This window comes from Triticum aestivum, chromosome 2D (genome assembly GCF_018294505.1).
Source record: "Triticum aestivum cultivar Chinese Spring chromosome 2D, IWGSC CS RefSeq v2.1, whole genome shotgun sequence".
NCBI lineage: Eukaryota > Viridiplantae > Streptophyta > Magnoliopsida > Poales > Poaceae > Triticum > Triticum aestivum.
Genome location: NC_057799.1, coordinates 3,437,243 through 3,454,095, shown reverse-complemented (window position 1 = coordinate 3,454,095; position 16,853 = coordinate 3,437,243). Strand labels below are relative to the sequence as shown.

General features: G+C 42.5%; 1 long non-coding RNA gene across 6 annotated transcripts; it reads left to right on the top strand.

Annotated features, from left to right (window-relative positions):
• The first annotated feature begins 282 nt into the window (after nucleotides 1-282).
• LOC123050953 (uncharacterized) lies at nucleotides 283-5,874 on the top strand. Of its 6 annotated transcripts, none has more exons than XR_006423873.1 (3): nucleotides 283-1,910; nucleotides 4,321-4,701; nucleotides 5,513-5,874. It is a non-coding gene; the product is annotated as an uncharacterized lncRNA (long non-coding RNA). The 6 variants fall into 6 exon arrangements; XR_006423875.1 differs by having other exon boundaries at nucleotides 2,908-4,701; XR_006423876.1 differs by lacking the exon at nucleotides 283-1,910 and adding an exon at nucleotides 1,917-3,126.
• Nucleotides 5,875-16,853: the final 10,979 nt, after the last annotated feature.

Here is a 16,853-nt window from a genome sequence, read left to right as displayed (position 1 = left end):
ACTCAGGGACCCGTTTGTGAATATTCGTTTTGCGGAAAAGTCCCTGATCTTCATCCCTTCGTATCTCGACGACCGTAATGCCGATCGAGGTGAAACCAGCGCTCACTTCTTCGTATCATCAAGCTCTTTATGTTGGTACCATTTTCATAAAGTGTTCACACTGTGAAAATGACCATTATGCCCTTGCATCTAATCAGCCCCCTCCGAGAGAGAACCGTCCGGCGTTTTGTTCCGCGGCTTCACCACACTTCTTCCCGGTATCTCCGTCACCCTCAGGCAAGCCACAACAACCACTTGCATGATAGTCATGCAGTAGCCATGGTTTTCAACTTGAATATTTAATAAATGTTTGCTTGTTTTCATACGGTTATCATTGTTCGGTGATGCTTATACATCTATGTTCCTTTTCATGCTATGCTCTTCGGCAGCTTGTTATCTTGCACTTATTACTGGTATTATGGTTATATCTCATGCTTGATAGTAGTAGCAGTGTGTTGTTTTCTGATGCATGTTTACGATCTGTTATATGGTGCTGTAGCTACGCATGTTACTTTGCTTCCAGTTGGTTATATGCTTACTTGGTCGTATTCTGGATAAGTTCTTGCATGTTATTTATGATGCTAGTGGTCATGATATTCTCATGTGTAATGTTATGCTCGTCAGTTTACCATGCTGATTTGGTTAATGTTTCATTATGGTTATGCTCGATGATTATGTTGCACTTCCATGCTTATGTTGATTCATGTTCATGCATTGTAGTTGCATCATGTTATATTTAATATGGCTTAGCTTATTGCATTCAAGTTTAACCGGACTTAATTCAACTTGAACAACTATTTGCTGAGTCATGGTGCCACCATATCGAGCTGACCAGTGCAACCACACTTACCTTTATGGGAGGTTCCTAACTGGGTCTATTGTCGTGCCTCTCGCCGGTGCCTCCAATGAGGGAAGGTTATGGGCGCGCGCTACCCTGATCAGGTAGGCGGACATAAGCCTTGTGTGCGCGTAATTGTTGTTAGGCGCCTTTTGTCCCCGTTTGGGACCGTTTATGTTTTTTCCATGACGGTGGCCGTTGGTGCCTTTGGTAGGCACGGGGCCACCCAGGAATGAACCCGGAGGGGGTGTTGGTCGGAGTGGCCGGGAGAGTCACTACTAGAAAGCTATGTTTTACCTAGAGCCAAGGTCTTTACCTAGAGCTCATCAGCCAACTCAAGGGATAGACAAGCTATGAACAGTGCCCTCTAGGGAAAGATGAATATGTAGGAAAAAAAATTGGAGCTTAAGCTTTCCCTAGGGTGGTGCCACGTACAAACATCAAAGCCCAAAAAACATGAAGAGATGCCCCGGTGTGCCCAGGTAGATTGACCTCCCGCGCTACACTCGCGCCATTTTTTTTCATTTCGCAAAGGTTGGGGCCATAGTCCAGTGAGAAAAGGATGGGAGAAAGGGCGCGTAGAGGAAAAAAATCGTATGTGTATCCTTCACGCCTCGCCCCTGTCCCAAGCGGTGCCGCCACCAGACCAAAACTTTCCCCTCTCTCAGATCTCATCTCCCGACCTTCCGCGCCTCGCCCTGGATCGCCCAGCTCCGCCGCTCTGCGGCCCGCCCCACTGCGCCGCTCCCAGGCCAGCCCCGCTCGGCCGCTCCCCTGCCCACCCCGTTCCGCCGCTCCACTTCTATTTCCTCGTCTCTACCGCATTGGTGACCTAGTCACACTATGGTCGCGAAGGGCGTGGTGGCCCTGGCCATGCCGGCTGGGTGACGGCGTCGTGCCACTGGCGGCGACTCCATCTGCGACGCCCTCAACTCGTGCTGCCGCCCTTGACCGTGGTAGACGGTGCCGCCCCCGCTGATTGAATGATGACCGGATCTGCGTGCTGTTGTACGCCACTGCTACCATCCATAAGGTTCTCTCTCTATCTCTCTCACTCTCTGTTTTAGATAGTTTTTTGATTGCTGGTTTGGATAGTTGTAACTGTATATCTTGCAAAATTCTGAAATGTTGATTTTGTCTTATATAGCATCCAAAGCAAGTGGCAGGTGGTGTACTATTCAGTACACCTAGACGTTGTTCAGTATCTTCTCCAGTAGTTGGGATTGTCAGTTTAAATATCTTGGTTATAAAAGGTGTATGGAAGGTTAAAAGGAATAAAATAAATAGCTTTAAAAGGAAATATAAGAACCAATTGATATGAAGATGCGTGAAGGGGTTGTTTGGTTTGTGCCCCAACTTGCCCTGCCAAAATTTTGATGTGGTAGTGTTGTTTGGATTAACGTAGCACCTACCAGTTTTTTTGGCAAAATGGTTGGTTCTAGGTTTGGTTTGTAACCAGTTAACATGCCACATATCAGCATAGGTCCTTTTTCTTTTTTTTAGTGAATGAGCATCTGGGGTCTTAACATGAATTAAGAAACCGTATAACAAAGTGACCTACGAGCCTCCACAATGCTTCATCGTTGCTGGCCGTCAGATTGCATAGATCGCAAGCCGTTTCGTGGGCCGCTGCTCCGCAGAACCATCTATATTTGTGGTGGTTGATCGGGCTAGTACACTGGGCCTGTTTACATGGTCCAGTCCACACCTCCGCTGGTCCCTATGTCTTTGTCTTTCCTCTATCCTTCGACCACAGCCGCCGTTTTCCTCTCCTATGCCAGGAGCACTCAGCCGCCATGAAAAACAAAGTTGTGAAATAAAATTCCAGAGCGAAGACAGAACCTGGATCTGTGGCGGACCGATGAGATGGGGGATGCTGCACGACATTGTGTTTGTGGGTGCTCTGTGGACCTATTCCACTCCATGGCGTCGCAGCAAGTGTGGGATTATAATGTACTTTCTCTTAGAAAGGAGATACATGTTCAAAAAAAGATGGTAAAAGTAAATAATAAACTACCTTTCTTCTGCAGGTTCTTAAAGAGCCCTTATGAGAACATCTATTTGAGCGATTCCACAACTCTAAGTAGTGATTCGGAATCAAGATTAGTGTGTGGTCTGATGGCTCGTTGTGACTGTCTTTGTATGGGATATCGTCTTGAACTTTGACTCAATAACACGAGAATGCAGAAACTGATTCGTATGTCGCAGGCATCATATAATCACGGTGAAAAAGCAAAAAAATAAATTAGGTAATTGTATTCTTACATCTTTCTGATACTTTTAGCAAGCATGTTTGTGTAAGCATGGACATATTTAAGTTTTGTGGTGCTTACCAGAGATCCACAATGCCATTCACGTAGCTAGATCCAGCAGTCTTATGTGGAACTTGCAGTACCTCCATCTCCTTTGCTTGGTTATATATCTAATTAAATCGCTCTCTTCTTCGTAAACTCATAGGTCTTAATTATTTCCATCGGTGGCTGCAAACTGCGGGTATTTTGATGTGATGCCCATGAAAAATGGAAAACACTTACACTAGAGTATAATTTCTGTTTGCAAACTGTTCGACTTTGATTAGGTTTAGGTTATCACTTATGTGCTTTACTGGCCTATGTGCAAACACACAAGTGTGCAAATATAAGAGCGGAAGCTCTAGGTGATAATGTTCTTTTTTTGTCCTTTTGCTGGTTGTAACTCAAGGTTGAGATATTGATCTCTCCTCTCCTATAAACATATTTTTTTATTGTTCATGGCTTATATTGCATGCAACCTATGTGAACATACATTCATTTCTGACTCTTTCCACCCCTTGTTCATATCGAGAAAATATGGTATCTTCTTTTGTTAAAAGAGAAAATACGAACCATGGATGCGTAAGTATACGAGCTAGCTACTTAATTTTCCGGTTAACATGACACCCAAGCATATTACAGTGAAGCTAGCAGGTGGGCAGCCAATATTTTGGCGGATGAATTGGTTGCCCTCGGCTTGCCCGTGTATTGGTGAGAAATGCATGGGCAAACGCCGGCTGGGTTGGGCAAGCCAAATATTTGGTGTCCAACCAAATAGCAGCCAAAACTCATGGGCACGCCAAATATGCTTTGGCTCAAAACCAAACACACCCGAACACATGAATGAGCCATTAAACCATGTAAATTGTGGTCAGAATGTAGCCACTAAACATAATGAATAGGAAATATTTCATGTAGTCTATCTGTTAAATTTGTTCACAGCTATGCAAGTACATGAATGACAAAAATAGTAGCTTCACTGATCCATCTTGTGTGTGTGTGTGTGTTATAAATCAATTATCCAGGTGGTTGAAGACTTGGCAACAAACACTTATCTATTTGCTATTATTATGTTTACCATGATTGTCTTGTTGATTATAAATTCTTCTTTTCTATCTTTATCTTATTTGTCTAAAGAATCACACATTACAGGATGACAATTGGAAGAAAAGCATATCGACTTTCTCTAGCCATCAAACCTGTGCCTGCTACTCGGAACACTATGATGGATACGTAAGAGTTTCAGATCTACCCGCTGCTATTCCAAATAATGAAGACCGACCTGCTGGGAAGACGTATATCTTATTAATTTGTATAAGTAGTTTCTTGTTCTGCAATATTTTTCCTTTTTCTAATACTTGTTTGTTGCATTTACAATTTGCTAGATTTGAAAGTAACCACCATGTGAATTTTCTTGTATTGCAGACTTTGGCAACTAACCAAAGAGTGCCTATTGCAGAAATACCACCGCCGCCGGTTCCACCTTCTCATTCACTTTCTCCTCGTGGATCTCCACAACGATCTATTATCCAAGTATGTAATCATCCATCTCAAGCAAACACACAAACATAAATACATTTGAAGCATGATAAGGATTCCTTCTAAAACCCGACTCTTCTTTTGTAGATTCTAGAAAATAGCGAAGAACCACCAGCTTTGTGTGCTCAACAAGAAATAAATCCTAGCTCTCTTCACGTATCTATTTCTCAAACTAATCTCAAATGATACAACTAGTGATGGTCTGTTCGTTTTGATGTTCACATACTTGTGACAATATGCATGCTTCTTTGATGTATGATGCTAACCTGTGTGGTGCTGGATCATTTGATTAATGGGGTTGTGTGAGATGTGGGAGGGATCATAATATCTTTTCGTATGTCCAGTTGTCCAATTTACAGTTGTTATGCTGCGCAAATTTATACCAATTTTTGCATTTCTGGGTTCTCATTATTGGAAATAGGAAATTCTGTTTAGAACTTTGGTGATTTGATGTAACACACTAATTTGCATTGCAACAGAGTTGAGTGTAGTTCATACTTTATTTCGAAACAAAGATAATCACTTCTTTTGTGATTATGTGTAGAGTAAAAGTAATAGCTCACAACTTAAGTTAGATTCTGGGTTACTAGAGGTGTGAGAAGTACTTAACTTTAGCCTTTTTATTTCCTGGAATAGTTTCAAAAAGTTCTTTATGAACATACCCTAGAATAGTTTCAGGCGATTCAAACTAATGCATCACAAATTAGTGACTCTATGGCACCTTGATCCTTTCCTTATGCTTTCTATTTTTTCCTTCTTATTGTCATGTTCTAGCCTTTGAAAATTTGCAAATCTTACTTTCCAGGAAGGCAGGAACATTGTGTTGCCTCAAGTCTTCGTGTTGCAGACGATGAAGGGATGTTTGGGGGATTATTTTTCAGCCAGTCACTATTGAGCAACCAGTTGGGTTCTTGATGTTAACATGGTGGTACATGTTTTGGTGTAACATTTTGGTGCATGTATAGTTAACATGTTTTGTGATGTAGAAAACTCTAGTTGACCTACATCAATATATACGTGCTAATTAAGATGTTTACTCAGTTAGATGTAGCAAACTCTGGCCAGCGTGCCTATTTTTTGTCAAACATTTGATGGCTGGTGATGTCTTGGCATCTATTGTATGCATGTGACGATTGATATCTATCTATATATTTGATGTTATTTTCATTTCATAATTATGAATCCATTTTGGATTATTTGAATTAAGAATTTAAATTTAAATTACACATTTGAATTATGTCATGTATGGGGCTGGTGTTTCCCTACAGTATGTAACTCTAGGGGAAGTATGGTGATGTGGTGCAAGAGGGCCCCATAGTCTTTCCCTAGGGCTTGGCTGTAGGTAAACAACCATACACGTGGGATGTAGGATCCATATGGAAATCTTTCCCTAGGGCTTGTGCCCCTAGGTAAAGGGACTTTCCCTACAGCTTGTTGGATACACCCTAGGGGAAGAAGTCTTTGCCAACTATACTATACCTAGGGTTCTTTACCTAGGGCAAGCCCAAGGTAAAGTCTTTCCCTATGGTTTTTCCTATTTCACCTAGGGTATATGGCTCTAGGTAAAATGTGGATTTCTAGTAGTGAGTGTCAGGGCAGTAGGACGGTTTTGTAGGAACGTCGTTGGTCCACCCGAATGGGAGTACGAGGGCATGGGTTCCGTGGTGTGGGTAAAGTGCGCTACCTCTGCAGAGTGTACTAAATCTGTCGAGAGCCGCGCCCGCGGATAAGGGCCCAGTTCGTGTCGGTCACACTAGGGGTCAACAGTATTAATAATGATGTGCTAAATAACAACCCCGGTTCGATGATGAGATAAGTTGGTTATGTGATCTGTGAATGATCACCATTTGGTTATGAGGTAACCCGTTGAGCCAAGAGTGGTTCCGTTTGTGATCCGTGAATGATCATCATGGTATCGAGGATACCGAGTTGTTGGATATTCATGATGTTGTGCGTGAATCGTGGGTAAAGATCAAGCTCCTTGTGGTCATTTAATGATTACTACGGTATTGTTTATACCAAGCTTGATTTGATCCTGAGATGATCGTGTGATGTCTGAGGTTGGTAAGTTATGCATGTGAAGGTTACGAGGTAACCCGAGCAGAACAAGAGGTGCATATAGTGTCATCATGTTGCATGCTAGTATCATCAGATTTCTTTGTTCATGCCATGCTCATATTGTTCTAGCTGTATCATGTTCATGTTGTTCATGTCATGTTATTCACATGATCTCATGATAATTCCTACTTAACCTGTAATTGCCATGCTGTTGTTTGTCCTGAATGCTTCTGGTTATTGTGAGCTTGCAAGTACATTCAATGTACTGACCTGGCGTGTCATGCCAGTTTGTAGGTCGTGCCTGGATTGCTTGCTTGTTTGGTGTGGTTCCTATGTGCGTGAGCTAGGATAAATGTTACAGCCAGAGTCCTTGCGGATTGGAGTCCATCATCGCCGTTCGTTGTTTCGCTGCCTCAACTTGTTATGCTTCTTCCATAGAGCAACTGAGCATGGCGTAGTGTCACCGTGCCGATGTTATTCCTTGTAATATCGGAGACCTTGTATTCATATATGTGTAATAATAGAAAGCTGGTTTGTTCTATGCAAAGCAGTGCCGTATTCCAGAAGACTTCACCTCGGTCTCTGGGATGGAATACGGGGCGTTCCGGTTTTCTCTGAGCCGTGGTGCCACAGGCTTGGTATTAGAGCAGGTCTGGCTGTAGAGCGTCCTAGTCCGCTGGAACGTTAGAAAACGGTAGTATAAGGTCTGGTTGTTGCCCTTTCTTGCTGCATTTGTCTGTTGCATTTGTTTACTGCATATAGTCTTATTTCGATTACCCTTAACCCCTGTTTCATGCATAGATAGCGGTCAACTTCCATGAGTTCAGTACCCTTCCCAGAGCTCCCGGTGCTGTTCCTATTGCGTTCAGTCCCACTCATGCACCTCTCAGCTTTGCCACCCTCCCTGGCGATATGTGGCGTAGCATTTATCCTCTCGGAGATCCTTCTCATTATCAAGTCTTCCAGTCTCTTGCTGGAGGAAGAATCCTGGAGTATGTAGCTCATGTCCATCTGTCAGCCCCGATTCCAATTGGTAAGCGCACCTACAGTTTCCACGGTGGTTACGACGCTACTCCCGAGCGTGCCGTTCAACTTGCCGCAATGGCAGGAATCACCGGTCTTCGTCATCAAGAGAGCATGGTGCAAGAGAACCGTGCTTATCAATATTATCCCACCATCGTCGAGAATCCTAGGCGGATCCAATTTCCCTCCGTCAACCCTCACAATGACCTGGTTATCCTCGCCATGTCTCGTTACATGACAACCGAGTGTCTTCTTATTTCTGAGTTAGTCCGAGACGCCATTCGAACCAGGAGAACGCTTGGTGCTTTCCTACCTCAGTCTCCGCCAGCTTCTCCAACCCCTCCGCCTCGTTCATCCGGAGTTTCAGAGTTAGCAGTTCCACTCGCTACTCCCTTCGCTTCCTCGTCAGTGCGCGAGCGTTTACTCAAGCGTAGAATGTGATCCTTCGTGTAGAGCTGGTGCATCTGTTGTAGTATCATGCTTGTGTGTGCCTGTGTGGAGCACCTTTGTAACTTGTTTGTTGTGTGCTTTGTTGCAATAAATCGTTTTCTCGTGCTTCTTTGTTTTGAATCCTCGGTGTTACCCCCTTATGGAAATTACTCCTTGACCGACACCGGATCAGAAGAAGCCGTGAGCAGTACAGATATACCCCAAGGAATTTAGTTAAAAGCAATGAGATTTTCAGCCGACAACATTGTATTGCCGACATCCATGTGGATACAAATTTTATTCTGATTAGACTTTCAGTAACAAGTACCATCAGAGGTACACCTTTATGGCAGCAATGATTAAATCAGCAAGAGAACAAAGATTGGATCAACAGTGCATTTCATGTCAAAGGTATGGTTTATGCACAATGATAGAATCTGCCATAAGTCAAATTTAAAACATTGCGAAACCCAAAAGTCGGTCCAAATATGCAATGAATTCAGCAAGGACAGTCAGACAATTCTTGTCATACAAATAATCAGTTGCCGGACTAACAAGAATATTTATATGTCATTCCATTCACAAGAAAATCAGTTCCATCCTTCTCCACAATTTATTGGCAAAGTGTACAAAGGCAACGTTTCCAGTCTGCATCGGTAGGGTATGAATGGATTCCCATGCAAGATATTGAGTCTTCCAAATAAAATACTACAAAAGCTTCTATCATAAGGTACTGAGTCTTCCCTAGAAAATTCTTTAAGGGGAGAAGCTTATGAGGTACGGTACCCCGTTCGGTGATGCTTATACATCTGTCTTCCTTTTCATGCTATGCTCATCGGCACCTTGTTATCTTGCACTTATTACTGGTATTATGGTTATATATCATACTTGATAGTAGTAGGAGTGTGTTCTTTCTGATGCATGTTTACGATCTGTTATCTGGTGCCGTACCTATGCATGTTACTTTGCATCCAGTTGGTTATATGCTTACTTGGTCGTATTCTGGATAAGTTCTTGCATGTTATTTATGATGCTAGTGGTCATGGTATTCTCATGTGTAATGTTATGCTCGTCAGTTTACCTTGCTGATTTTGTTAATGTTTCATTATGGTCATGCTTGATGATTATGTTGCACTTCCATGCTTATGTTGATTCACGTACATGCATTGTAGTTTCATTCATGATTCATGTTCAAGTTTAACCGGACTTAATTGAACTTGAACAACTGTTGGCTGAGTCATGGTGCCACCATATCAAGCTGACCAGTGCAACCACACTTACCTTTATGGTAGGGTTCTAACTGGGTCTATTGTCATGCCTCTCGTCGGTGCCTCCAACGAGGGAAGGTTATGGGCGCGTGCTACCCTGATCAGGTAGGCGGACATAAGCCTTATGTGCTCGTAATTGTTGTTAGGCGCCTTTTGTCGCCGTTTGGGACCGTTTATGTTTTTGCCGCGACGATGGCCATTGGTGCCTTTGGTAGGCACGGGGCCACCCAGGACTGAACCCTGAGGGGGTGTTGGTCAGAGTGGCCGAGAGAGTGTCATGGCAGTAGGACGGTTTTGTAGGAACTCCGTTGGTCCACCCGAATGGGAGTACGAGGCCACGGGTTCCGTGGTGTGGGTAAAGTGCGCTACCTCTGCAGAGTGTACTAAATCTATCGATAGCCACGCCCATGGATAAGGGCCCAGTTCATGTCGGTCACACTGTGGGTCAACAGTATTAATAATGATGTGCTTAATAACAACCCTGGTTCGATGATGAGATAAGTTAGTTATGTGATCTGTGAATGATCACCGTTTGGTTACGAGGTAACCCGTTGAGCCAAAAGTGGTTCCGTTTGTGATCCGTGAATGATCATTGTGGTATCGAGGATACCGAGTTGTTGGATATTCGTGATGTTGTGCGTGAATCGTTGGTAAAGATCAAGCTCCTTGTGGTCATTTAATGATTACTACGATATTGTTTATACCAAGCTTGATTTGATCCTGAGATGATCGTGTAATGTCCGAGGTTGGTAAGTGATGCATGTGATGGTTACGAGGTAACCCGAGCAGAACAAGAGGTGCATATAGTGTCATCATGTTGCATGCTAGTATGATCAGATTTATTTCTTCATGCCATGCTCATATTATTCTAGGTGTATCATGTTCATGTTGTTCATGTCATGTTATTCTGATGATCTCATGATAATTCCTGCTTAGCCTGTAATTGCTATGCCGTTGTTTGTCTTGAATGCTTCTAGTTATTGTGAGCTTGCAAGTACATTCAATGTACTGACCTGGCGTGTCATGCCAGTTTGTAGGTCGTGCCTAGATTGCTTGCTTGTTTGGTGTGGTTCCTGTGTGCGCGAGCTAGGATAAACGTTCCAGCCAGAGTCCCTACGGAATGGAGTCCATCATCGCGGTTCGTTGTTCCGCTGCTAGTAGTTGTTCCGCTGCCTCAACTTGATATGCTGCTTCCATAGAGCAACTGAGGATGGCGTAGTGTCGTCGTGCCGATGTTATTCCTTGTAATATCGGAGACCTTGCATTCATACTCGTGTAATAATAGAAAGCTGGTTTGTTCTATGCTAAATAGTGTCGTACTCCAAAAGACCTCACCTCGATCTCTGGGCTGGAATACGGGGCATTCCAGTTTTCTCTGAGCCGGGGTGCCACAGTTGAGCATACAAACAAATAAGCGCATGGCAACCTCTGCTTCCTCTGCGGAGGGCCTATCTTTTACTTTTCAGTATTTACTTTTATGCAAAGAGTCAAACTTTTTCTCTCCATTCCTTTTTATTTTTCTCTTTTGGCAAGCATCATGTGGTGAGGAAAGATCTAGGCACATATGTCTAGTTGAAATGTTGGGGTGAGTTATTATTGTTGACATCACCCTTGAGGTGAATACGTTGGGAGGCAAAACAATAAGCCCTATCTTTCTATGTGTCCGGTTGAAATGTTTTGCTCGTCTGTATGCGGTGAGTGTTAGCAATCATAGAAGACTATAAGATGGTTGAGTATGTGGAGCTCTTACTTAAACACCATTGAATAAGTTGAATTGCAATTGCTTGGTGACTAAGAACATAGGTTGTCGAGTTTCAAGAGAGTTCATTGTTTGAACCTTAACATGTGAATTGGTTGCTACGTTAACATGATAAATTTGAAGTGAAAGAATTGTTGTTATGATGCTAGGAAAAGTGACTGAAATTATCATTGATCAAACTTATGCACCTTGCTAGCATTCACACTTCACAAATTATTTCTTTTATCATTTACCTGCTCGAGGAAGAGTAGGAATTAGGCTTGGGGATGCTGATACGTCTCCAACATATCTATAATTTATGAAGTATTCATGCTGTTATATTATTATTCTTGGATGTTTTACAATCATTTTATAGCAACTTTATATCATTTTTGGGACTAACCTATTGATCCAGTGCCCCGTGCCTGTTGCTGTTTTTTGCTTGTTTTTTACATCGTAGGAAATCAATATCAAACGGAGTCCAAACACCGCGAAACTTTTTGGAGATTTTTTATGGACCAGAACACCCAGGATGGGCCAGAGCAGCACATAGGGGGTGCCCAAAAGGGGGCACAACCCCCATGCGCGCCCAGGTGGGTTGTGCCTGCCTCGGTGGCGTCCTGCACTCCCTCTTTACCCTATAAATTCACAAATATTCCGAAAACCCTTGGGGTTAACCCTAGATCAGAAGTTCCGCCGCCACAAGGCTCTGTAGCCATCTTCATCATCCCGGTGGCCACCACGATGAGGAGGGAGTAGTCTACTGATGACCCATAAGTATAGGGGATCAATTGTAGCTCTTTTCGATAAGTACGAGTGTCGAACCCAACAAGGAGCAGAAATAAATGGCAAGTGGTTTTCAGCAAGGTAATATCTGTAGGTGCTGAAATTGTAAGTAGCAGAGTAGTTTAATAGAAAGATAATTTGTAACGAGCAGGTAACGATAGTAGTAACAAAAGTGCAGCAAGGTATCCCAATCCCTTTGAGGCAAAGTACAGGCCAAAACGGTCTCTTATGGTAAGCAAAGTGTCCTTGAGGGTACACGGGATTTTCATCTAGTCACTTTCATGATGTTGGTTTAATTCGTGTTCGGTACTTTGATAATTTGATATGTGGGTGGACCGGTGCTTAGGTACTGTTCTTACTTGAACAAACCTCCTACTTATGACTAACCCTCCCGCAAGCATCCACAACTACGAGAAAAGTATTAAGAATAAATTCTAACCATAGCATTAAACTTTTGGATCCAATCGGTCCCTTACAGAATAGCGCATAAACTGGTGTTTAAGCTTCTGTCACTCTCGCAACCCACCATCTAATTGCTACTCCACAATGCATTCCCTTAGGCCCAAATATGGTGAAGTGTCATGTAGTCGACGTTCACATGACACCACTAAGGGAATCACAACATACATACTATCAAAATATCGAACACATATCAAGTTCACATGATTACTTGCAACATGATTTCTCCCGTGACCTCAAGAACAAAAGTAACTACTCACAAATGATAAACATGTTCATGATTAGAGGAGTATTAAATGGCATAATGGATCTAAACACATAATCTTCCACCCAATAAACCATACAGTAATCAACTACAAGATGTAATCAACACTACTAATAGTTTCGGTAACAAGATTGAACACAAGAGATGAATTAGGGTTTGAGATGAGATGGTGCTGTTGAAGATGTTGATGAAGATTGCCCTCCCCAAGATGGGAGAATTGTTGGTGATGATGACGACGATGATTTCCCCCTCCGGGAGGGAAGTTCCCCCAGCGGAATCGTTCCGCCGGAGGGTAAAAGGGCTCTTGCCCAAGTTCCACCTCGAGACGGCGGCGCTCCGTCCGAAAGTCCTTTCCTTATTTTTTCTAGGTCAAAATGACTTATATACCAGAAGATGGGCACCGGAGGTGGGCCTGGGTGACCACAACACACCAGGGCGCGCCCAGGTGGGTTGTGCCCACCTGGTGGGCCCCCTCTGGTAATTATTTGCTCCAATATTCCTCAAATATTCCATAAAAATCTCTGTGAAGTTTCAGCTTGTTTGGAGTTATGCAGAATTGGTGGCCTGACGTAGCTTTTCCAGGTCCAGATTTCCAGCTGCCGGAATTCTCCCACTTTGTGTATACCTTGCATATTATGAGAGAAAAGGCATTATAATTACTCCAAAAAGCATTCTTATGGAGATAAACATAATAAATAGCAGTAAGAAAACATGATGCAAAATGGACGTATCATCCACCCTCGGGGCTGAGGGTTTGTTCCAGTAGCTATATGTTTAATCTCTCTCTCTCTCTCTCTCTCTCTCTCGTGTTCTTGAGATGTCACGATCTTGATGTATCGCGGGATTTCTTAATATAGTCGGATCATATGGTGTTTTCCCCTCTCTCTCTTGTCGTGATGAATTGAGTTTTTCCCTTTGACATTTCGTTGTTATCGGATTGAATACTTCTATGGATTTGAGAACACTTGATATATGTCTTGCAGTTGAATACTCGTGGTGACGATGGGGTATTGTATTAATTCACTTGATATATGTTTTGGCACTCAACTCGCGGATTCCCGAGGTGACATTGCGGTAATCTATGCATAGGGGTTGATGCACGTTCTTGTCTTTGTTTCTCCGGTAGAAATCATGGGGCACTCTTTGAAGTCTTTGTGTTGGATTGAGTATTATGAATATGAATTTGCTTTGGTGTTATTTTAGTATGAACTCTAGGATAGATCGAACGGAAAGAATAGCTTTGTGTTATTTTAGTATGAACTCTTGAATAGATCGAACAGAAAGAATAGCTTTGACGTGGTTTGGTACCCTACAAAAAATTTATTCTTATGTTCTCCGCTAGATAGGAACTTTTGAGTGATTCTTCATCGCACTTTGAGGGGTGGTTATATGATCCAATTATATTAGCATTGTTGAGAGGTTGCACTAGCGAAAGTACGGACCCTAGGACTCATTTTCAAGCATTGCAATACCGTTTTTGTGCCCGTTTACTATTTGCTACCTTGCTTTATTTATTTATTCAGATTATAAAAATATATTTCTACCATCCATATTACACTTTTATCACCATCTCTTCGCTGAACTAGTGCACCTATACAATTTGCCATTGTATTGGGTGTGTTGGGGACACAACAGATTTCATGTATTTGGTTGCAGGGTCGTTTGAGACAGACCATCTTCATCCTACACCTCTCACGGATTGATAAACCTTAGGTCATCCACTTGAGGGAAAATTGCTACTGTCCTACAAAACTCCGCGCTTGGAGGCCCAACACGTGTCTACAAGAATAAAGTTGCGTAGTAGACATTAATTGTTACTACTCAAAGCATATTCTTAGAAGAAATGGCATCCATCAAACACAGAGAAAGATTGGGGCTTAATGTTTCGCCTCCCAACTTATTTATCATAGATATAATTGTCGACAATAATAAATCATGATCAAATATATTTGACTGGTCATATGTGCCTAGATCTTTCCCCACCACATGATGCTTGCCAACTAGAGAATAATTGAGGTTGAATGAGGATGTTTACTATTGACTCTTTTCATAAAAGTAAATACTAAAAAGTAAAAGATAGGCCCTTCGCAGAGGGAAGCAGAGGTTGTCATGCGCTTTTTATTTGGATGCCCAAGCTCTTAATGCAAAGGAACGTCACGTTATATTGCCCCTTATGATAGCAACCTTTTTATGCAGTCCGTTGCTTTTATTACTTTTCCATTGATACGTCCATTTTGCATCATTTTTTCTTATTGTTATTTATAATCTTTCTATCTATAATAATGCTTTTCGGACTAATTCTAATGCCTTTTCTCTCATAATTTGCAAGGAACACACCAAGAGGGAGAATTCCTACAGCTGGAATTCTGGACCTGGAAAACCTACGTCAGGCCACCTATTCTGCACAACTCCAAATAAGCTGAAACTTCACGAAGATTTTTTATGGATTATTTAAGAAATATTGGAGCCAATAAACATCACAGGGGGGCCACCAGGTGGGCACAACCCACCTGGGCGCGCTAGGCCCCCCAGGCGCGCCCTGGTGGGTTGTGAGCTCCTCGGCCCACCTCCGGTGCCCATCTTGTGATATATAAGTGGTTTTGACCTAGAAAAAATGGAGGGAGGACTTTCGGGATGAAGCGCCGCCGCCTCGAGGCGGAACTTTGGCAGGAGCACTTTTGCCCTGCAGCGGAGCGATTCCGCCAGGGGAACTTCCCTCCCGTAGGGGGAAGTCAGCATCATCATCATCACCAACAACTCTCCCATCTTGGGGAGGGCAATCTCCATCGACATCTTCAACATTACCATCTCTTCTCAAACCCTAGTTCATCTCTAGTGTTCAATCTTGTTACCGGAACTATAGATTGGTGCTTGTGGGTGACTAGTAGTGTTGATTACATCTTGTAGTTGATTACTATATGGTTTATTTGATGGAAGATTATATGTTCAGATCCATTATGCCATTTAATACTCCTCTGATCATGAACATGTTTATCATTTGTGAATAGTTACTTTTGTTCTTGAGGTCAAGGGAGAAATCATGTTGCAAGTAATCATGTGAACTTGATATGTGTTTGATATTTTGATAGTATGTATGTTGTGATTCCCTTAGTGGTGTCATGTGAACGTCGACTACATGACACTTCACCATATTTGGGCCTAAGGGAATGCATTATGGAGTATCAATTAGATGGTGGGATGTGAGAGTGACAGAAGCTTAAACTCCAGTTTATGCACTCTTTCATAAGGGACCGATTGGATCCAAAAGTTTGATGCTATGGTTGGAATTTATTCTTAATACTTTTCTCTTAGTTGTGGATGCTTGCGGGAGGGTTAATCATAAGTAGGAGGTTTGTTCAAGTAAGAACAGCACCTAAGCACTGGTCCTCCCACATATCAAATTATCAAAGTAGCAAACAGAAATCGAACCAACATGATGAAAGTGACTAGATGAAATTCCCGTCTACCCTCAAGAACGCTTTGCTTATCATAAGAGACCTTTTTGGCCTATCCTTTGCCTCAAAACGATTGGGATACCTTGCTGCACTTTTCTTACTACTATCGTTACTTGATCGTTACAAATTATCTTGCTATCAAACTACTCCGCTACTTACAATTTCAGCACTTGCAGACATTACCTTACTGAAAACTACTTGTCATTTCCTTCTGCTCCTCATTGGGTTCGACACTCTTACTTATCAAAAAGAGCTACAATTGATCTCCTATACTTGTGGGTCATCAAGGCTATTTTCTGGCGCCATTGCCGGGGAGTGAAGCGCCTTTGGTAAGTGGAAATTAGTAAGGAAACATTTATATAGTGTGCTGAAATGTATTGTCACTTGTCTCTATGGAAAACAATCCTTTGAGGGGTTTGCTCGGGGTATCTTCACCTCGTCCGGAACCACAATTAGCTACCCCTCAACCTACTGCACCTACTGAAAATATTGAATACGAAATCCCTTCGGGTACGATAGAACAACTGCTAGCTAATCCTTGTCCAGGAGATGGAACCGAACATCCTAATATGCACTTGATATATGTGGAACAAATTTGTGGATTGTTTAAGCTTGCAGGTTTACCCAGGAATGAAGTCATGAAAAAGGTTTTCCCTTTATCTTTG